Raw genomic sequence first — 22800 nt, forward strand, 5'->3', positions numbered from 1 at the left:
GGTGTCAGCAATGGGGACACAAGCACGGAGGGGTCCTGGGTGTCACCCCTCATGGTGCACAGCAGGTGCTGGTGGCCAGTGGCACATCCAAGACGCTCGTGAATAACCAGCTGCCACCACCCAGCAGCGAGGGCTTACACCGGATACCTGATGGAGAGGAAAATCCCAGGCAAACATCAGGCAGCGCTGCTGGCTGCAGCCAATTTTCCTCACTTAATATGTTTCCTGCACTCATCCCCCTCCCTGACCTCGGCTCCTCCTTGGAGCACGTTCAGCCCCAGACGCACCGCTGAGCACAGCCCAGGCCAGCGGGACTGCTGCCATTTCGTCCCTCCCCTCTGCTCCCTGGTCAGGGCTCCTGTCACACTGCTGCAGACCCCGGCTTCCCCCTGAAGGTGCCCAGGCTGCCCAGAGCAGGGTAAGTGGGCAGTGGCGAACACCTCGTGGGGTGATGGTGCTCTGTGCACCCATGGAATGCTTGGAGAGCAGGGGGTGGAAAGGCTACATCCATCCTTTGTGAAAGATGCATGTCCCAGACTCCGATCCAGATGAGGATCTGAATCCAGCTCTGAAGGCAAGTCCAGATGTGGATCCAAATTCAGCTCCAAATGCAAATCCAGATGTGGATCAGAATCCAGTTCCAAATCCTGATCTAAATCCAGACACGGACCCAACTGCAGACCCACACGTGGTGCAGTCCTGATCCAAATGTGGATTCAAGCCCAGAGACAGCTCCAGCTCCAAAGCCAGACCCAGGGTCTGGTGTGTGTCTGCAGGGACCTCATCCTGCCCAGTGCCAGCACCCATCAGATGCTGCCCAATGGGATGCCCTGCACCCAGCACCGCTGACACCCTCCAGTGCCCTGTACCAGCACCTGGCAGGTGCTACCCGGGGGATGCCCTGCACCCAGCACCGGTGCCACTCTCTCGTGAATGTTTCCCGGTGCCTGCACCCATCAGGGTGCCCGGTACCCAACACCACTTCCACCCTCCCCTGCCTGGTCCCCGGTGCCCAGCTCAGGAGCTGCCGTACGGTTCCTGCTGCTGCCCGGTGCTCGGTGTGCCGTACCCCGGGCTCCCAACGTGCCATGCCCAGCACCTGCCCCCGTGCCCGGTGCCCGTTGTGCCGTGCCCGCATTCCCGCTGCGCCACGCCCAGAGCCCGCCCCGTCGCTCCCCGTGCCCGCTGTGCCGTGCCCCGCTGCCCGCCCCGCTGCCCCCGGCGGTGCGCAGCTCCCGGCGCCGCCGCCCCGCCGCCGTTCCCGGTGCCACCGGCGGCGCTGCCGGCAGGTGTCGCCGCGGTCGCGGGCAGGCGGCGGGCGCGCGTGCACTTCCGACGGCGCTCGGTCATGCCCCCGCCGTCCCTCCCCTCGCTCCCGGCGCCGCGCGGGGCTCCCGCCCGCTGACACCGCCGAGGCGGCTCGCACGGCGCGGGAGAGCGGCGCGGCCGCCCGGGCATGGCCGCCGGGGCCGCCCCCGCCCAGCGCCGCCGCTGAGAGGCAGCGGGGCTCGGCCCGCCAGGTAAGGAGGGCTCCGGACGCGGCTCCGGGGGAACCGGGCGGGCCGCCGAGCCCGGGGAGGGCCCGGGGAGGGCGGCGGGTGATAGGGGCCGGCGGGGGGAGCGAGGGGAGCGGAGGGGCCGGGCGAGCGGGGCGCTGCCGGAGGTGGGGGGGGCCCTTGCCCGCCGCCCCGTTACCCCCCTGGGGCTTCGCGTCGCAGCTGCGGCTGCAGCCGCGGCTCCCGCCGGGCCCGCTGCTCTCCTGCTGCCGCTGGAGCGGCGATGGCACCGCGAAACCGCCGCCACATCCCCTTCTCTTCCTTTTCCCTTCCCTTCCCTTCCCTTCCCTTCCCTTCCCTTCCCTTCCCTTCCCTTCCCTTCCCTTCCCTTCCCTTCCGCCCGCGCTCCCACCGCACCGCACTCGTTTTTCCAACCCTAGCCCGTTCCGGCCCCCCCCCAGAACTGCCCCCAAACCCGCCTCGATCCCCCCAAAACGCGAGCCTGTCCCTGGTTCGGTGACGTCACGGAGGGGCTCCCCGGCCCCCCCGGTCCCGCGGGTGCGGTGGCCGCGGTGCTCCCGGCCGGTGGTGCCGAAATGCCGAGCGGGGACATGGTGCATCTCGGATAGATAGCCCTGAGCCCCTCCTGTGCCCTTTTGCTGCAGCTGTGAAATTCCATTTAAATTCCTCTGTGTGTGTGTGTGTGTGTGTGTGTGTCCCTTCCCACTCTCCCTGGAAATGTGCAGCTGGAGCAGCACCTTGAGCGTGGCGGTGGGATCCCAGTGGAGGTGCTGAGCTGCCCCAGGGGTCGGCATCCCGAGGGCTTTCCGGCCGGTGGAAGCGTCGTGGCTGATGTTGCAGACGTGACGGAGGTTCTCGCTGACGTCAGGGTGGGATGCTGTTGGGGTGCATGTTTGTTCCCCACTGCCTTTGGTGGAGAGTGGTGCCGTCCCTTAGATGTGAGCAGATTTTTGCTTGCTGAAAGCTCTTGTGGCCACTGGCCCTGCCCGCTTTCCCCTTGGCTGCCAGTGGTGCCCGTGTTGGCTGCCCTCAGGTGACCTCCCAAAGTGATGGTGTGGAGGAACAAACCCAACAGTTGGGGTTTTGCGTGGGAGAGTGCTCCTAGGGCCCTGTGCCAGCCGAGGGAGAGCACTGCTGGTGGTGCCAGCACCTTCCAAGAGCTCTCCCAGCTCAGCTCCAGCTGCCCCAGCTCCTGGGCATCGCCGGAGCCTCCTTGATGGTGCAGAAATGGTTCCCTGCTGTGTGCCAGGACTTTGTGGAGCGCTCCTGCCCCACAGCTGCCCTTCCCAGGGTGGCAGTGTGTGTGCCCCAGGTGGGTGAGCAGCGCCGTGGTGGCTGTGCAGATGTGGGTGCTGTCACCTGTGTGCTGGTGACAGAGGGTGGGGGGACCTGCGGCGGGCGAGGCACAGGCTGGCTGTGCGTGGTGCCTGCTGGTGCTGAGACTGCTTCTCCCGGTGACTGTCACTGCCTGATGAAAATGGACCTCGAGCTGCTGGGAGATGGAGTGGAGAAAGATGGGAAAAAGCCAAGTGAGATGGAGAACAGGATATGTTCCCCCTGAGTGCTCTTCCCTCCCTGTTCCCCATGGGATTGAGGTGTGCCTCGAGGCGTGGCGAGAGTGATGATGGTGAGGGGTTCAGTGTGGCTCTGTGCACAGCACAGGGGCACCCACACCCTGAGCAGCAGCTCTGCAGCCCAGGCCAGGAGCTGTGTGAAGTTCAAGGCAGGAAGTGAGAAATTAAAAAAAAAAAAAGAAAGAAAAAAATACCTCGACTGGTAGAAACCACCAGGGAGATTTAGGGAAGCAGCAGTGCTGTGCTGTGGAGCCCAGAAGAAGTGTGTATCCTCATCTGATGAGGAGCTGCCCGTGCCAGGGACCGCAGACCCACCTCTCCTCTCCCGGCTCTGTCTCCGCTGCAAGCCCCAGGGAACAATTGCATACAGAGTGCTTCGTTTCAGAGCCGCCACAGTCATTTCAGAGACCTTTTAGGCAGGAAAAGTGCTCTGTAGCGTGTAATTTGAAGGCTCTGCTCTGAACCTTCACTGTCGCTCTGCTAAATGATCCTCTGCTCTTCCAAACCTTTGCTGCCTGGAAACCAGCAGCGGTGACCTGGTTCCTGGCCCCGCTGGGTCCCTGGTCTCCCTTCAGCTCCGTGCTGAGGTGAGGGGAGTTGCAGGTTGCAAGGAGCAGCCTGGGGTGGTTCTCTGCCTTGCATGGGGCCTCTCAGATGTCAGAGTCCTGGGAGATTTCAGCCAGCCTTAATCATCTCTCGCCTCTGCCTGAGCTGCAGAGGTTGTCAGAGCACACTAAGGATTTTCCAGCCTGGAGGGTCGAGTCCTGTGAGGGCTCTGCAGGAAAATCTAGGGACTCCAACTGATTTTCCCCCGAAACGGGGGAGGCGCAGAATTTTCTGTAGCATCCCTCAGGCAGCACGATGGGGAGGGACCGTTTGTTCTGCCATCAGAGGAAATGGCACAACTTTGGTTTAACTGATGGAGCTGTGCCACAGCCTCACTGGGGGCACCAGAGGTGAGCCTGGAGGTGCTGCACCATCAGTTAGCCAGGGAGTGTGATAGCACCTGGGTTTCCTTGTCTCTCCTTTCCTGCCCGTCCTTGTTAGCTGCCCTACAACTTTTGTCTGCTGCAGGCACACCTGCAGGAGCAGAGCGAGCTGTGCGTTTCCTCTCGCCGTGGGCGCTGCCTGCCCTGCCAGATGCAGGCAGGGCCCCGAGTTCCTGGCAGCCAGGGCGTGCAGGCAGCCTGGCAGGGGGGTGCAGGAAAAGGGTACAGGATGGGGAGAAGGAGAAACATTTGGATACGAAGGGTTTGGCTGTCACCTCTTGGCCTGGTTTGGTCCTGGGCCGGGGTGGCACCTGTGCAGGCAACCTGTGTGTTTTCTCTTGCCTCGCATGGCTTTGCTCTGCTTTGGATCTGCTCTGTTTTGGATTTGCTCTGTTTTGGATTTGCTCCTGGTTCCTGCCGAGCCGGGAGAGTCCCAGTGATGGTGGATTTAAGCACGTCACCAAATCAGACACACAGCCAAGGCAGGAGGCACAGGCTTGAGTCTGTCCTAGCAGGCTGCATCAGGTGTGCACCTCGGTCTAACCTGCCCTTAAATCCTGATGGTGCTGGGGACCCCGCCCTGTCCCCAGGCAATTGCTGCCACCCACTGATGACAAAACTTCCACTTGGCTTCCTCTCCTCGCATTCTATCCCCCCAGAAGGTCATGGCAGCAGGGCACAAGGCAGAGGAAAGGCAGTTTCCCTTTCCCTTTTTCACCTCTCAGAGGGATCCTCCACAGCTACAGCCCTTTTGAAGAGCAGGCAGGATGCATCCCAGCTGGGGTGGAGCAGGCAGGCCCGTGTATTGTCCTGCCACCATCCTGTCCCATTGCCTGCCTGAAAACACGCTCAAAATCCACCTGCTCGGAATTGCATGGGTTTGGGATTTCCCCCAGGAGGACCGGTCCAGCTGCTTGAGGCCGGCAGCAGCGAGGCTTTCACCTGGTGTGGAGGAGGAGGAGGAGGGGGAGGAGGAGGAGGGAGGCAGGTGCAGGTGCTGGGGTTCCAGCATCACATCCAAGCACAAGCTCCGAGCAGCGCTCACCACCTGCGCCCACCAGCACCCAGCTGGCAAAAACTACACGTCCCAGGAAGCAGAGGGCCACCAGCAGCCCTGCGAGGTGGAGAGTGGCTTCCTGGGGCTGGCAGTCACCCCCGATTCCCCTGTGGGAGGTTGGGATCGCTGCGGGAATGCCGCTTCACCGCGGGAAGGTGGCAGCTTGGTTTTTGCTTTGGTTGCACGGCCTAGTTTCGAGAGCTGGAATATGCTCAAAGCTGGGCTTTCTGAGTTGCTTTTTTTGGTTTTGTTTTGTTTTAAATGACAGCATTTCCCCTTTAAATTTACATCTCTAGCTGGGGAACACAGAGCCTGGTGAGAGAGGGAGTGTGAGACTTTTATAAAAAGAACGAGTCGGGTTTTATTATCCCTTTGAGACGAGCAGGGAAAATCTATACTGAAGGCATGAAATAGCAATAAAAATGGACTTTTTGCCAAAGCAAAATTAATTGAGTGAATCTCAGTCCTCAAGCCTGAGCTCTGAGAGGCTTATGAGTTGGATATGAACCACGCTGCCCCCTTCCAGGCTCTCATCCCCCAAGGAGGAGAGGCAAATCCTCCCTCTGGTCCTCGGTGTGCGATGTGATCAGCGCCTGGGAGCAAAGGACTCCTGCTTGGGATACAGTGAGGGTGAGGATGCCTCCAGTCCCTGACTGTCCCTGGAGCAAGGACCTTCTCCATGTCCTTTGGCTTGGGGATGCTGGCGGTCATTCAGAGGTCATCGCTCCAGCGTTCCCATCACTCAGTCACGGCATCCCATCTGGACTGTGGATTTGGGGGACTTCAACAAGAAAGAAGAGGAAGACAGGACACAGGCTCCTTGAACCCACTGCAGAAGCCTGGAGAGGATCCTGCTGTCTTACTCAGGCCTGGGCTTGCTCTTATTGACCATTTTCTTCCCTCATCTCTGCATCCTGCTCTTGCTGCACTCTGAGGTCTGGGTCTCCAAGGTGCTTTCTGGGCAAATCCTTCGTAGGAAAGGAAACCCCCCTCCTGGGTTTTGTTCTTCTGTGGTGGCACCAGCTCTGTTTTCCCCATTTTTGGGGGGAGGGTGGCAGGAGGAGCCGCTGGACAGAGCAGCAGGAGAAAGGCGGATTCTTTTCACCAGATGGTGCAAAGAGGATGAAGCTGTGTAAACCTCCTGAGTCCACTGGAGAGATGGAGATTAAATAGTGAGAGGGCCGAGAGGCAGCTCCAGGCGGGAGAAGGAAGGAGAAAAAAGGAAAATGGGGGTGGAAATGGGATTGGAGAGTGGAGCTGGGGAGAGGAGTTTTGGTTTGAACCAGCATCCCTCTCCCACTTGATGTCTCCCCTCCAATTCAGAGGACCTAGATTCAGTGCCATAAAAATATAGCCCTTTTCAATCCCTTATCTTGCAGGAGCAGAAACAATTGGCCTGCAAAGAAGGAGAAAACAATCTGTTTGACTGACAAACAAAACCACATTTCTGCACAAAAGGAGGAGGAGGAAGAGGCAGCTGTCTGGCTGCTGCTTCGGCTTTTTTCCTTTCCCCTCCCTCTCCTGTCCCCTCGCTGACGGTGTCAGAGCAGAGCCTCTACCCTTGCCAGCAAAACACCCGCTGTTCTGACTGGCTGGGTTCAATGTCAGGCTCCTGCAGCAAATGTCATTGTCCTCCCTGCTGTCCCCAGCCACGGTGGAGATGCACCAGCCCTGCTGTGATGCCCTCCTGGGGATGGTGCAGGCAGAGGTGGCACCTCGAGATCACCAGGGCAGAGCCCAGCTGTTGGGAGAGGAGCTTGCTGGGTGCCAGAGACAGAAAGTGATGCTCAAGAGAGGGACCAGGGCCAGCAGCTCAGGGCAGCTGAGCTGGGGACAGAGGGGAGATCTACTGTCAGGGGACCTTGGGAAGTTCAGCCAGGTTGTGGGTGATGCTGATACTGCAGCATCCGTGCACCCAAATGCTGCAATTGGAGGTGCTGCTGGAGCCTTGTCCCTCTCCAGAGCCAGCCCTGTGCCTCAGTTTCTCTCTCTGCGAGGTTAGCAAGGTAACACGCAGATGCTGTAGGAGGGCTGGGGCATAGATGTGCCCTGTGCACCTAAAGTCATTATCCCAACAAATTGTTATCCCTAAAAATTCATTACAGCAACCACTGTACCAGCCAAATGGGTGCTGGGGGGAATCCATCAGACAGGCAGGAGCAGAGCCCATGGGAATCTCCATTCTCCATCTCTCCGGAACAAACTCCTCACTTGGAGGATTTTTCAAAAAAAAACCCCTGATTTTCCCCATGTGATTCCCTTACCAGGAGCAGCAGCAGTTTCCTGCCTGGAACAGTTTTCCGAGGGGACTCTGCTCTGTGGGGACATGTGAAGCAAACACCCACGCTCTGAAAACAGCCAAATGCAATAAATACCCAGTGCCTGAACCTGGAAAAGCAGAGGCTGGAACAGGGCAATCTCTGCAGGGGCTGGTAGTGCTGCCACAGAGGGAATCAACAGTAAATAAAGGGGCACAAGAAACAAACACTGAAGCCCCCAGGACACTCTTTTGATGCAGTTGCTGGTGACCTACTAGAATCCACTGGAAAGATGATCCTTCACTGGTGGGTGGTTCACTTTCTCCTTTTTCTATTTTTTGAGGAGCTGTTTCACTCTGCAGACAAGTAGCAAAATAACATGTAAGAAATCAGAGATTCCAGGTGAGTTAATAACAAATAATGAGTCTCTCAGTTCCTGAGTGGTTCTCTGGTTGCTGCAGTCCAGGCATATAACAACCAGGCTTTCCTGAGCATCCTCAGCCAGGCTTGTTGAAATACTGCTACAGATTGATAGAAACATCCTGAATTCAAGGGAATTTAAGAGATCCAGCCTCTACATTCTTAGATTGCCGGAACAGAAGCTTCGGGGAATATTTGACCTGAAACATCGGAAGAATTTGATTTATTTTTTAATTCCTGCACCTAAAATGCAGAGTTTTCTGCATTTTTCTTTCGTCTTTCATTTCAAAGGAAGAGAGGAAGTATCCCTGCACACGTCAAACTGCAGGAAAGAGAAAGATGACTGGACTACTTTTTACAACTTTGGCTCTTGACTTTCCTCCTCAGGAGGGGAAGATGCACTGTCAGCCTGTCTTGTGATCAGGCTGTATCCTTTTGTTACCCTGATAAATGTCAGCTGACCAGGCTGGGATGTGAAAAAGCTCCATCTCTACCAGACCTTTGCTGCTGTTCCTCACTCAGCACTGGGGCAGGGAAGGGCCCAGCATCGCCCCACCTGAGTGGTGCTTGCAGACTTTTCCTGACCCCACAAGGTCCCCATCTCCTCCATGCCCTGCTGTGGTTCCCCAGGGTCCTCCAAACCTTCCTTTCTCCTTTGCCTGCTCCTGCCCTCCAAATTCTCCCTGCCTTCTCCCTTCAGATCCTTCCTCCCAGCTGGACTCTACAGGCAGTAGTGAGATTTTGGCCTCCATGCTCATTGCTGGTGGGTGAAATGCAAAGCTTGTGCTGCGATAAAGGAAATCTAACAAAGAGGCAGATTTTGGCTCCTGGGCAAGAAAGACCATTCAGTTTTCAGCAGATTCCTGCTTCTGGTGTCCTGCGTGCTCTGATCATGGCCATGGGAGCAGCTCTCAGTGTGAGGCCAGGGTTTGGCTCGTACTTTGGGAGGTGGGAGCCAAGGGAGGTGGCAGAAGCAGAGTGGGTTCTGCTGGAGCCCCATCTCTCAGCTTCACACCCTGGGGACACCCAGGGATCCTCACAGTCCCTGGCTGATGGGACGATATTTCCCATGGCAGAGCCAGCATTTGGTGATGCAGCATCCACCTGTGTTTGATCCAGACCTACCTAGAACCTCTCCTTTCCCAGGGCATCTCCCACCCCTTCCACCAGCCACAATCACACAGAAGCTCGTCCTTGGTGTTCCTCTGTGCTTGTGCCTCTTGGGATTTGGCCAGCGTGTGTCAGGGCTCCTCTTCCTCTGCAGCTGCTCTCCGCTCGGCTGCGTCACCCGGAGCATCCCTTCCTCCTGCCCGGGGCTGCTTGGAACATCCTGTTTCCCGAGTTATTTCACCCTGATTTTACCAGGTCACAGGCATGTTGGCTGTGGTGGCACAGCCTCTTTGATTAGGTGTATCTCCAAGCATGACTTCCATCTGTCCATCAGTCTCTATCACTAATTCCTGCAGCATTTACAGCCAGGCAGGGCCCTTGGTCATTTGGAATAGTCACTGGTGGTGGCAGGACTGTGCTAAATGATCTATTCCACACGTTTCACCTCTTCTCTGTTCGCAAATTGTTGGTGATTTTTTTTGTAGTTGCATTAAGTATTCCAAGTGACTGCGATTTCCCCCATCGTATTCATTATTCAAAATTGTTCTCCAGATAATTTCTGCAAATAATTCGCGGTCTTTGCTCTTTTGTGAATACTGGGTCTCAAGAATGAGAGTCATTTTAATTGGGATCTCACATCACATGGTGGGTTTTGGCTTCCCGATTGGGCAGGCTTAATTTTTAGACTTGAGGTTTGGGGAGGGAAACTGTTGCAATTAAGAATTTGAAATACACTTTCTTCCAATCTCTTTTGTTGATGCTTAAAATTAACAGAAATTAACAATCTGTCTCACTTTTTTTTTTCCTTCTCCTTCCCGGCTAAAAATCCCTGCCGGTAACTTGTTGGCAAGAAACAGTTGGAGAATATAAACAAAAAGGTGGCACCAAAACAGCTAAATTTAACATATCTAAAAACTGGAGTGATGATTCACAGTGGTTTGTTGTATATTATTCACCTCGCTCTGGTAAAAATAATGATCAAAATAATTTAGAAACTTAAAAAGTCACATAGCAAGGGGACATTTATAGCACTTGGTTTCATAAAATCTTCCATCAGCTGCTCTCTTGTGTGCATGAGAAACATCCTGTGGGCTGGCTGGTGTGTTGTACCCTGGCCCTCAGTGCTCCAGCCCCGTGCTGAGGCTGCTCCCAGCTCGGTGGAGGTGGAGAAAAGGAAGGTTCAACCATCCTGGCACCTCACACTGCCTTGATCTGCACCCTCAGCAGGCAAGACTCCAGTTGCCTCGCACAGAGCTCAACTCCAGGCAGAGGGTGACTGTAAGTGATTTGCCCAAGGTCACACTCCAGCTCCGTGGTTCAGCTGGAAATAGCTCCAAGGTCTCCTGATCCCCCCAGCAGCCCCCTCGCTGCCAGGCGAGACGGAAAGGTGCGGAGTTCACGTGTCTTCTCTAACCGACAGCCTGGCTCCTGCCACCTCACCTAAAACCTCAAACCTCCTTGGCTCTGTTTTCTGCCCTCCCTGCCATCGGGCTGAGTCAATACAGCCCCTCCTGAACAGCCTGGGCTCCCGTGGCATATTTATGCCTCTGGAGTGGAGCGTTGTGCCGGCGTTCCCGTTTGTGCAGCACCCGCACAGCCCGGCTGCTCGCTTCCACCAGCTGCTGCTGCCGATTTCCCTTAAAAATAAAACCCCTCTAAAGGTACAGCAGGGACACCTTAAATGCAGAGCCGTGGCGTGCAGTTAATCATATCCTCTTAACGGGTTTATTCGCTCATTAAATATTTAAGACTCGTTTCTCTTTATCAATAGTGTGGAGGCGTGCAGGCCCCGGTGCAAAGATTTATGCACACAATAGGATCGGTGCATTTAGATTTGTTTGAAGGGATCTGAGAGCCATTTAAAACCCGACCGAGGGGGACGGTTGCTGCTGCTGCTGTTTTCCTCCAGCGAGGTTTCTGCCTTTTCTGCCTCCTGACTGTGGTTGGAAGGTGGCAGGAGGTGAGGTTGGGAGGCACAGATTGATGGCTGCCTCTGGTACCCCCATAGTTCCTTTTAAATAGCTGTGCCCCCTTTTTGAGGGATGCTGAGGCCTTGGAGGGGACATGTTTGGCTTGACTGTCTTGTAGTGATGAGGATGATCCGTGGAAAATGCAGTGTATGGAGGCAGCACCCAGTGTTGGGAGCACGTCTGTGGAAGTGGTGTTTTGATCCCTGCTTCCCACTGCTGTCTGTGGGAAGAGCTTTGCCATTGTTGCTCAGATGTGAATTCCAGCTCGTCTGGTGCCATTTGGGAGCCGTCATGCAGGTGCAACATCTGTTGTTCTGTTACTACCTGGGCTGTGCTCTTCACACAGGTGTAAGAGCAGTGGTGGCCGTTTTGGTTCATAGGATGGGGAGGGACAAAACCCACGCCATCATCCTGCCTCATCCTCCCCATCATCTGCCCCTCTGCCCACCACAGCTCGCCAGCCCAGACCTCCATCCGGAGCATCTTCATCCTGTACCCAGCATTTCCCACCTTCCTCATGCCTGGTCCCTACGTGGGGCTTTGTGGCTTCCAGCTGCTGCCAGATGTGTCACTCATCCTGGGTGCAGGGAAGCAGCTCCTCCCAGTGATGTGTGTACACCTGTTCCCTGAGCTCCAAGGGCTCTGGGCTGTGCTGTGGGGTGTGGGACATGGACAGAGGCCTGAGTGTCCAGTGCAGTTGCACAACGTGACCTGTTCTGTCCTTTCATGGAGAGCATTGCTAGAGCTTGCAGGGACAGCAGGTCCCGGCATGCAGGACTCAATCTCCATCTCAGCAGCCTCTGCTTAGATCAGGAGGCAACATCTCATGCCAAGACCTGTCCTCCCCAGGCTGCAGCTCGGAGTCAGAGATGGCAGCAGCTGATGCCCATTTTTTTTTCACCCCCTGTGGCATCCTGGCAGGTTCTTCCCGCAGCTTTGCATGCAGCCAGACATGCCTGTTCCAAAACCTCCTCTCCAGGAGGTGCTGGGGGTGGATAGGAAGGGTGAGTAGCTGCAGTGGCAATGGGCAGAGCTGGCAGCTGCCTCCTGAGGGTGTGAGAAATACCCCGGCTGGATTATTGACAGACAGCCCAGAGCATGGGAAGTGCGTGCGTGCGTCAGATATTTACCCAAACCTCTCCTGCTTTGCAACGTGCCCACGAAAAAAAGGATCTGACAGCAATAAAACTGTCGGGTGGCTGCTGCTGCTTTTTTTTTAAAGTTCTATGATAGCTTCTCCCCCCGCCTTTTTTTAATAGCTAATGCATCTGTCACTACTTTCCTAATGAGCTTTCCGAAAAGGGCCTTGGGGACCTCTACCTATCCATGTGGGCTTGGATCAGAGCGTACTCAGGGGAGGCAGAGAGAATTCAGCTCCCTGTTTCACCCTCCTCCCCTCCCCAAACTCCTCTCTGAGGGCAGGTTGTCCAGAGGGAGGGGAAGGCAGCAATATCTCAGCACTCGGCGAGCTGGCGTGCACCCCCTGCAATCACAGCCAATAATGACAAAAAGACGGGGCTGCTGCCAGAGATAGAGAGCTGAGCTCCAAGCGTTACAGCAATGTCACAGCCTTGGGACTGCTGCTGGCTGCTACTGGAAAGAAATTTCCTCACAACAGGCAGAGTTATAGGAAGGAGCCATTGATTGCATTAAAAAACACCCTCCCCACCTCTTTTTATTTGGCATGGATTTTCAAGGCTTTTTTTTTTTTTTCCTTTCCTCTCCCCCCCTTTTTTCTCTCCATTTGCCATTGAAGTTGCGTTCAATAAAACCCATCGCCCGAGAGCGTCTGTTCGCATGTTCTCAGCAGTACAATGGGCAGAGGACTGCAGTGTGCAGAGCCCCAGCCAGCCTCTGCAGACAATGAGGGGCTGGCAGCGGGGCAGGGGGGGCTTCTAGTTTATTTTATTTCATTTTTCCCCCACCTGCCAGCCCCCAGTACTAATTGTAATCACAAAAGGCAAATGGGAAGGGACTGGGGGAGCAAGGCTGTGGTTCACTGGGGTCATGGTCTCCATCAGTCATTCTCCCAGCCTGTTGCTGGGTAAAAGCTCGGCTCCTTGGTTTATCAAAATGACTGTGCAGTAAAAGCCTCTTTGCCCAAACCTCCACCCCCCCTCGAAAAAAAGCTGTTTACTGACTCAAAAAGCCTGAATTTCCCATTACCATCCATGGGAGACTTCCCATTGACTTCTTTAGGCACAGAAGGGAAAACAGAGGGTTTGGTGACTCAGGCACAAACCTGGGATCTCTTCCTCTTGCTGACGCTGTTGGCAAATCTTTTAGGATTTAGCCAGATTCATCCAGGGACCAAACACCACCATCCCTGTGCCACTGATTGGGCACGAGAGGATGCACCACTTGGCAGGAGTGAATTCCTAATTGTGCCGTGCCTGAATTCCCCTCAGCTGTGAGATGTAACGGTGCTCACCCTGTGTTGCACAATGGTGGAGAAGCTAATAGCTATTAATGCCAGAGAGATGCTTCCAGATCTCTAGATAAAAGGTGCTCAAGGAGGGAAAATTATTATCATCATGGGCCAAAGAGCTACGGGGGATTTGAAATCTGTTTGTGTTCGTAGGATGTAACCACTAAGGAGGGAGAGACTGGGACAATGGAGCATGCACAGCACTAATGGAATGAGCGTAGGAAAGAGGATATCTCTGGAGACCCTTAGAAACCATTTCCCAGTGGTAAGATCTACTTGGGTTGTTTGTTCTTTTTCCCAGATGAGAGCTGCAGTCGTGGACGCTTTTATCACTTACGAGCTGGACTAGATGGAGGCCAGAGAGCGCATTGTAGGGATGAGCCCGTGTGGCTCTCCAGTGGGTAGGTACTGATTTATCCGGTCTCAGCTTCCACTTCTGGCTTTCAGAGCTGTGCTTTATAATAGGGGAACCTGGAATGGATGTTTCAGGCCTGTTTTTCAAGCTTACAGGATGCAGGTTTGGCCTCTGGCAGAGATGCAAGGGCGTGATGTGGGCATCCTGAGGCTGCAGCAGGAGGGTTATTCATGCCTTGGGATACAGTTTGGGCTGAGGTGTGGGTTTGGAGCGGCTCCATGGTAGCATGTGGTGGTTCCTTGAAGACATTTCACTTGGAGATTCACTTTTTCCAGCTGATTCACGTCCTCGTGCGAGCCCATTTCTCGCCATGGTGACAGTGAAGCTGGCTGAGGCTCTGTGTGATAGCGCGCCTGATCCGGGCTAGAGGCTCCTAACAGGCTCTGAGCCCAGAGGGGCCAGGGACTGTACAAACACAGGTTGTTCCCTTGAGATTAAACCCCACCTAGACAAGCCATTTGCAGTCTGTGATCTGGCAGTGCTGAGTACACTGCTGTGCAAAACATTGGGCAAGCAGGTGAGGCACAGGCAGCATCCATCCCACCTCCCCTGGAGCGTGCATCCTGCTTGCCCACGGGTCCTCACTTCCATCCTGCTCCAAAAACACCATGTCACCTTCACTCTGCTCCCTGAGACAGCCCCATTTTGTGCTCGGGGGAGGTGCAGCCTTTCTCACTGGAGACCTGCAGCACACCATGCTCTTTTTTAACTCTGTCTTTTTTTTTTTTTTTTTTTTTTTTTCTTCTCTCCTGGACACTTTACTTAGCTTCTTTCTTCCCTCTCATTTTCTCTACCATCAAATGAAAGCCATTCAGACCAAAACGGTTCAGTCTGCTCTTTGTGTCTGGAAAACAGAACACCAAAGACAGCTGGACCTACCCGAGATGGCCACGGCCGTGGCAACAGTGGCTCTTTGTTAGAGCTGTTGTCTCTGCCCCTATCTCCAGTGTCTGGGGCCCTGTCTCTTTAAAGCTTTAGTGTGCTATGTCAAAGCCAACAGAGAGTTCAGCTTATTAATGGATTCCCTAGGTTAATATCCCAACAGTTTGGTGTTTTTTTTTTTTTTTTTTCTCCTTTCCACCAGCATAATTTAGAAAGAGGGGGAGGGGGAGAGAAAGATAACCCAGACCCATTTCTGGGGAGGAGGGCACGGCATGGCTCATTGCTTTGGAGAAATGGAGCTGGAATGGTTGGTCGGGGCCACGAGAAGGTGGTGGCCCAGCCCTTTGCCTTCCTGTCTGTATGTACATCTCTCTCTATCTCCTTCTCCTGCGGGGTTCCCTGCATCAAAGCTTCTTCCAGTTCTTATGCTAATGAGGTGCATTAATGCTTAATGACTGTGAACAGGCTTGTTTAATTGCACCTATCTGAGCAGGAGGCACGTTGCTGTATAAGAGGGAACGACCATGTAAGCAGCTGCATGCCCTCCTGGACAGTCTTAATTACATGTAAAACTGATGTGATCTAAACCACCAGGCTGGTGATTAGTTTAGTGAGGCAGGTGGTACTTTGCAATTCAGTGCCTCAGAAACTCTAGAGCAAGTGAGATCAGATTCTTTCGTAGGCTATGGAGGATAAGGCAAGCCCTGATCATCCTTGAATTTGATGTTGGGTGGGGACAGGCACGGCATAGTAGATTAATTTAATTAATTTATTGCAGTTAGTTTGCAAAGACATTATCCGCCAGCGTCTGTGCAGAATACTGAGCAGTCCCATTAATGCAATGCTATTTTGCCTGTAAATCCTCTCCCCCCGCCCCTTACAGGAGGAATGAGCTGCGATGGTCTCAGCTTTCTGCAGCGTTATCTTGCACTGGTTGAATGCAACTGATTGTCTGAACTACAAAGGGGCCCGGCTAATGCAAAGCCATTCCTATTGGCACCAGACCTAGATTAATGACTCTGCATGCATTGACTTGGCTCCAAACTGGATTTCCCTAAAGCAGCTCGCTGCTGTCTGCACTCCCATATCCCCTAGCTGGGTTGGGATTGTTGGGCTGGCTAGAGCCCCAGAGCTGGGAGCTTGGGAGCTCCAAGTGGGAAAGCTGTGGGTAAGGGGTGCACAGGTATGAAGGTACCTGTTATCACCAGCCATCTGCTGCTCATCACCCAGCCTTGCTGCTTGGGGTTATTTGTTTTTGCTTTTATTCACCAGAGGGAGGATTAAAAAAAAAAATAAAACAAACTTTATTAGAAATCTCTTTGGAAGGCGAGTAGACCAGATCCAGCAGGATTTTGAGGTCAGTTGTTCTCCCAGGATAGGTGTCTCCTAGCACACCTCTGCCCAAGTGGATGCTCACACCCTCCCCATCCCCACACTGGACTCTTCGCTGTCACTCCACTGGATCCTTCCCCATCCCCACACTGGACCATTTTCTGTTGCCACATTGGACCCTTCCCCATTCGTACACCAGACCCTTCCCCGTTTCCACACTGGACCACTCTCTGTCCCCTCACTGGACCCTTCACCATCCCCACAATGGACTCTTCGCCATCCTCACACCTGACCCTTTCCTGTCCCCGCACTGGGCTCCCACCAGACCCTTCCCCTTCCCTACACCAGACCTCTCCCTGTCCCCACACCAGACCCTTCCCCTTCCCCACACCAGACCCTTCCCCTTCCCCACACCAGACCTCTCCCTGTCCCCACACCAGACCTCTCCCTGTCCCCACACTGGACTCTTCCCTTGGCTCGTCTCCCTCGGGCGCTTCCTCCCCGTAGCCGTGCCATGAACTCAGATCTCCCCTCTCCCTGCCCGCCCGGGCCCCAGCCGAGGCTCTTCCTGACGTTACTCCCACAACAACCACTTCCTTCCCATCCCAGCACCCAGCTCCACAACCGTCCCTGCCCAGCCCCGGCCTCGCTGTCTCCCCGATATCCCTGTGCTGTTCCTCTCCTTCCAGCCATGCTGTTTATTTTGTGAAGGACTTAGAGACTGTTTCTCCTGGAGTGAAGCCGATGGCGGAGCTGCTGGGTGTGGGGGGGGTCACTCAGCGTCCCACTTCCACCACAGAAGTTTCCTCTTGGTGTCCACAACACCTGTGGGGTTTTGGGGTTAGAAACCCAACGTGTGGGAGATGTTTTTAGCCAACAGGCCAGCACCAGCTCCCCCACATGAAGCATCCCCCCAAGCCTGCCACGTTTCAGGCTCAGCAGGGAGGGAAGGCCTGGCCATGGCCGCCGCCTCTGTGGTGGGAAGGCAGCAGGGCAGGAGCTGGGGAAGAGGCAGGCGAGGTTTGTGGTGGGGAATTAGAGTCCTGTGCTGTCTTCCTCAGTGTCTTTCTCCCAGTGGGCACATTTTGTGGTGGCAGAAGGCTCGGCCATGGCGGGGGCAGCAGCTAAGGAGAGGATGTGGCAGAGGGAGGCTCGAGATGGAAGCAGCTTTGATGGGGAGAGCAGGGACCTGCTGGATTTTGGTGGGAGCTCTCCCTCCATGTGAGCTAGCCCTGCTCCGAGGGGCCGCAGTGGCTCCCCACGGGAAGAACAAGCAGCTCCACCATCTGCCCTCCCCTTGCCCACTCCATGCTGGCTGTTCCCCCATTGTCCCAGCAAGACATTTTGCTGCACCAACACGTGGCCTTGCAATGGCCTCGAGGCAGATTTTGGGTGGAAAAGCAGACTTTTCTTCTCAGTAAAGCCACCTCGAGCACAGCTCCGTGGTGGTGCCACCAAGGCAGCCCCTGAGCATCGTGGTCTTGCTGCTGCCAGGGACTACCCGAGACCTCGCTGTGGTGGCAGTGGCATGGCCACCCACAGTGCCACCCCTCTGAGTGGGACAAGCACCCTGAGACACGCCATCACTGTGAAATCAGGAGTGTTTTGGTCTCCTGAGAGTTGCTGCAGAAACCGGTGCCACGTCAGGGTGCATCCCCTGCGGGGGGGGGGGTTCAGCCTTGCCTCGTTTGTGGGCGAAACACCCTCGCACTGAACCCCCAGCCTGAGCAAAACCTTTTTTTAGCACTCCCCTATTTGCCAAGCGTACTTCCTTTCTTTTGATTCTTACCACCTACATACAGTCTGACTGCAACGGCAAAAAAAAAAAAAAAATAAAGGTGGGGGGAAAGAATTGCAACATTCAGTCAAAGGCTTTACTGTCTAATGACGTTAAATTTATTAACCAAAACTCCAGCTGCACCGGGCTGGGATCTAATAATATTCAGGCTATGGAGACATCAAGTAGAAAGAAGCTTAAAGCCCTTTTTATTTCACAGTAAAACTGTCAGTAAATAACTGGATTGTCTTGAGACTGAGAAAATGGGGATTTATCTTCCTGAACATGAAAAGTGTGCTTATTTTTTTTTTATCAGCTTCAAAAAGCCCCAGCAACCTTGATTTTCCTTCCACACCGTTCTCAGCTGCTCTGCCAAGCCCCAAAACCACACAAATCAAGAGACAGGCTCTAAAGATATTTTTAATTAAATTAATTCCTTTTCCTTCCTTCCCCATTTCTCCCTTGTCCCCTCCTCCATCCTCTCTTTCTCTCTCCCTGTGTCCCCAGCTAATGACTTCTAAGCACTGTGACATTTCAGCACTGGCTGTCACTAACACCACACCTCCGTGCTGGTTATAAATTGGGCACAGAGACATAAAATTCCCCGCAGAAGGTCCCCGTTTGATGATATTCTCCGAGGTAAACCTCCAATAGCTCCCTGTTTTCTTTAATAACGCTAATAGGCATAGATTAATTAAACTGTTATATTACTTCCTTCTTTCTACCAGCACCAGTTAGAAATCTTATTACCTGCTCCTCTCCGCTTGCCTTTTCCCCAAGGTGGTTATATTCCAACCAGTTACCAAGGTTTCTCAGAGCCTGTAGCACAAGGTGAAACGGCAGACAGCGTCTCCATGAGGCTGGATCCTGCTCCCAGCCCTTGGCTCCCAAACCCCACCGACCTCGGCAGAGCCCGGGCGGGCGTAACCGGGGTCAGGATTAAGCCCGGTTTGTCTGAAGAGGTTCTGTCTTGAAAGCAACAGCAGGGCTATTGTTGAGTCTGGATGCCCCCTCTAAAAGGGACCACAGCTGTAGGAAAGGGAATTGTATACATCCATCAACTCCTCCAGGGCCTCAGGATGTATTAGTTAAGATTGCGGGATAGCATGTCTCGGCTCCACTGAAGGGCTCCTTTGAATGACATGTTGGATATACTGTTGCACATCTGGCTGCTGCATTATTGAATTGCTCTATGGTTGCATTTTCCAGACCACGGGAATGTGTTGGTTCAGGAGTGCAGGGGGGGGGAAAGGATGAAGGGGACAACATGTGGGAAAATTAGAGGGATGCATCCCGCAGGGTGGGGTGGGTTTGGATGGAGCCGCGTGGTGGAGGCGGGGGGGGAGCGAGGCAATGCTTTCACACAAAATGCCGTGTTGCCATTTGAAATCCACTCCAGAGCTTCCTGCTCTAATTAAATTTGTCACCATCGTTACTATAATGCCTGCCATTCCTCCGGTGCTTTTTGTTCTCTGGGATCCCAAAACATGACAGAGGCAAGGGCAGATCCTCTGTGTTTCCTCTGCGGGAGCTTTTTCAGAGCCAAGCAGGGAAAATGCAGTTTGTAGGAGCTGCTTTGGGGCGGGAGCGCGGCCGCTCCTGGTTTGGGGACACTGGAGTGAGGGACACTGAGCCTGAGGAGTCTGGGCAACTCTTGATGGCCTTTTCCAACCTTGATGATTCTATAAGGTGTCTCCTGAGACTGCTAATCTGCAGGAGCTTGGGTGAGTGCCCTGGGAAGGCCTGTTGAACCCAGGAGCCCTTCTTGGGCTTTCACTTGGCTCATCCTGTTGACAGCCCCTCTGGACCCGCACGGAGGCCAGTGTCCCCACTGCCACCTATGCTCTTGGCACCACGTGTGCCCGCTGGCCACCGCCAGCCTGCCACGAGATGCCCGGTACGGCTGCTCTGCGCCGCACTGGGGCAGGAGGAATTCACTAATTACTCGCAGCTCTTAATATGGCCCCTGAACGCTGCCAGAGTGGCGTGAAGGGCTCAGAGCAGGAGACACAACCTGCTCCATCGTGTCTTCTGTGTCAGCTTGCAGCGAACTGAATGCAAAAAGGCTGTCTGAGCTGAAAACAGCAGAGCCCTTGGAAATTTAAAGGTGCAGAGCACAGAAAACAAAGGCGTTTACGCTGCTGAATATTCATCCTGGTGTCTGATGCTGCCAGGAGCAAAGCCTGCACAGCTCCTGTGAAAGCTGATGGGAGGGAACCTTGGTCTCAACCTCATCTTGGGCTCCAGCCCAAATCTGAGGGGGGAGAGCAAATTAGTCCTTAATGCACATATATCTTAGACTAAAACCTGATAAGGGAACTCTCCTATGTTAATTTACCTGAGTTATTTGCTATACTGATTGCTGAAGGTACTCTGATTAGCGCATGAAATATTTCTATACCTTCGGTCTGATTAACCCATATCTGCAAAATAAATATTTGTCTCATTATAGTTATGCGATCGTGCAATCAAAGACCCTATCATAATGGGAAAGGGGATTGAGTATCCGTGTGAAAAAGGCAGGGAATGGCGACACAGAACGAGCAGGTTGGAGAGCAGGGAGATGAAGAGCAGGGGCATGGCTGCAGGGGGAGGCTCAGTGGTCCCAGCCTGTGGCTGGGGGGTTGAAATGCCGGGGAGGGCACAATTCTCCTCCCGTTTCACCGGTGCTAATTGGGACTAATTCCGTTTGACTCAGCAGCGTTGCGCCAGTCCCAGCGAGAGGAGGGTCAGACCTTGGGAATCACAGGGGTGAGTCCCAGCAGGCTCCCAGCCTCCAGCTTTTTTGAAACAGAAGCAGGGAGTTCCCGGCAGCGCGGTGCGTGTGCCAGTCTCCCAGACGAGCTCTTAAAATAGCCCAGCGCACCAGGCTGTGGCACCGGGGGAGAGCGCGGAGGATGAAGTGTTCCGTCTTCCTGGCCCAGATCCGGGGAGAGGAGGGGTTGGCAGCTCCCTGCCCAAGGCAAAGGTGGTTTACAGTGCCATTTGGGGACGAGGGCAGTTGTCACCCTTCAACCAGGTGGCAGGGAGCAAAGGAGTCGCCAGCCAGCAACGCCAGCTCTGCTGAGCATGCTGGACATCCTCCCTCAGCGATGGGAGCTGTAAGTCATCTGGAGGAGAGGATCCCCCCTCTGCCGTTACAGGGCTGTTTTGCATATGCTCCGTTAGGAAAAGAGGAGTTTTATTGTGGCTGTGCAGAAGAGCTAAGTCAAGAGGTTGCTTTATGGCTCGTGGATCCCAGCGTGGAGAGGCAGGCGTCCCAGATGCAGCATATAGCAAAGGCTGGCAGTGGCGTAGAGCACTGCTGCAGCGCAGAGCAGGGCTCAGAGAAAGAGCTGAAGTCATTTTTCTTCTAAGGGCAGGGGGTAGTGGGGAGGAAATATGAAGGCAGCCCTGTTGCTAAGGAAATCTGCTCTTTGTACGGTCGTACATTTAGGTAATGCTAATGAAAGGCCATATAGTAGCGAGGTGCGGATGTCAGCACTGTGCACTCCTGGATATTTGATTAGCATTTCTTTGACTTTGCCTCCTCTAACAGAAATACCTGAGTACATGGATATTAGGAAAACAAAATCCCCCTTCTCCTCTGCCAAGAGCCCGGTGTTACGCAGAGAGACGAAAAGCCTTACCAAAATATGACACTCCATAATGAATGTGTGTTTTCTTCCCCCCGCACACACCCTGGAGAGGATGAGAGCAAACATGTGATGAGAACAGAAATAGTCACATCACTTAATGCATTGCTGGACGGTACCCAGCCAGCACAGCGATGAACCTGGCGTGAGACCCGAGAGCAGCAAACCGGCATCGCATCCCATTTAATGGCTGATGGCCCACAGATGTTTTAAACCTCAAGACTGCATCTCTCAGAGGTTTCCCTTCTGACTTGAGCGTCACTGGGCAGCTTTTGGAAGCAAAGGCTGAGGATGCTCTATGAGGATGCTTCTATGCAGGGACCCAGCACATCTGTGGATTAGCTCTGTGTGTGCATGTGTGTGTGTGGCATCCGAGCCCAGATCTGGTGATCTGGCTTAGGAAGCAGGAGAGGACTCAGGCTGCTGCTACAGAGCACGAGCACCGTGTCCTGCTCTCAAGCATTGCTGGAAGAATGAGTCAGCCGTTTTCCTTCTCATGGGGGTTGAGTGGCTGTCCCTGTCTGAGTGTCACTAATGAAAGCACCCAGGAATGGAAGGGCTCTGTGCTTGCATGGCGTGCTTGCAACAGTCTTAAAGACCAGCTGCTCTGTGTGAGACTTCCAGAGAGCGAGAGCGCTTGAATGAAGCCCTTATATCTCTCTCTCTCTCTCTCTTTTTTTTTTTTTTTTTTTTTTTTTTTGCCACACAGTGCAGTGTGGGCTCTGTTCCTCCTCGCCTTTTCTCTTGCTCCCCGGGGCAGCCCGCTGTGTCTCAGAGGCATGAGGAGTGAGTCCTCCAGTTCGTGTGAGGAATGGCCCCTCAGGGGATAAATCCACCAGGGCCCGAGGTGGCAGAGTCCGTGAGCTCTCTCCTCGATGACAGCAGCGCCTGGGATGGATATTTGGAGGTTTGCACGCCTTCACTCCCTCCCTGCCAGCACCTGCCCCTCCCTTTCTCCGTTGTGCAACATCCCAAGGGCAATTACAGCAATGCTTACGTGGAGGAGTGATATTGGGAAAGTATTTAGTCATTTTAACTGTTCTGCTGGTGGCTCCCCTCCCTTAAGGTGGTTCCTATTTATTCTTTTCCCTCTCCCAGCAATTTGTCACAACTTTCGCTGCATCCTGTGGCCCAGCAACCCTTTTTGGTGTGTCCTTGGGTACTGAGGGCTCCTCTTGGCAAGGAGGAGTGGAAAAGCCACATTCCCATCCGATAATACTTTTCCTTTCCTTTCCTCATCCCTCCCCTGCTTACTACAGTGATTTTAAAGCTTCCGCCCCTTGACAGTGATGCAGGAGGCGAGGCAGGGGGGATGATTTTGTAAGCAAAAGTAAGAGGCGAGGGTCTGAAGAGCTTCTCCTGCTCTCAGAGGCTTCTGGACGCTTCTGTGTCTCCATCCCTGGAGTGATTTTCCCTGGGCCCAGTGTAAACAAGGC

The 22800-nt window shown here is 54.2% G+C and overlaps 1 protein-coding gene across 3 annotated transcripts in view; it reads left to right on the forward strand.

Moving 5' to 3' along the window:
- Positions 1-1441: 1441 nt before the first annotated feature.
- The window catches only part of RAI1 (retinoic acid induced 1), a 74524-nt gene continuing 53165 nt past the window's right edge, over positions 1442-22800 (forward strand). The window contains exons 1-2 of one of the 3 annotated variants that reach the window (XM_053991752.1): positions 1485-1520; positions 13477-13588. The gene's annotated coding sequence lies outside the window, so the exon portion shown is untranslated. Of the gene's footprint in view, positions 1521-13476; positions 13589-13686; positions 13725-22800 lie in introns of those variants that run through there. The other 2 variants (XM_053991754.1, XM_053991755.1) reach the window with 2 other exon arrangements.

This window comes from Vidua macroura, chromosome 16 (genome assembly GCF_024509145.1).
Source record: "Vidua macroura isolate BioBank_ID:100142 chromosome 16, ASM2450914v1, whole genome shotgun sequence".
Taxonomy (NCBI): Eukaryota; Metazoa; Chordata; class Aves; order Passeriformes; family Viduidae; genus Vidua; species Vidua macroura.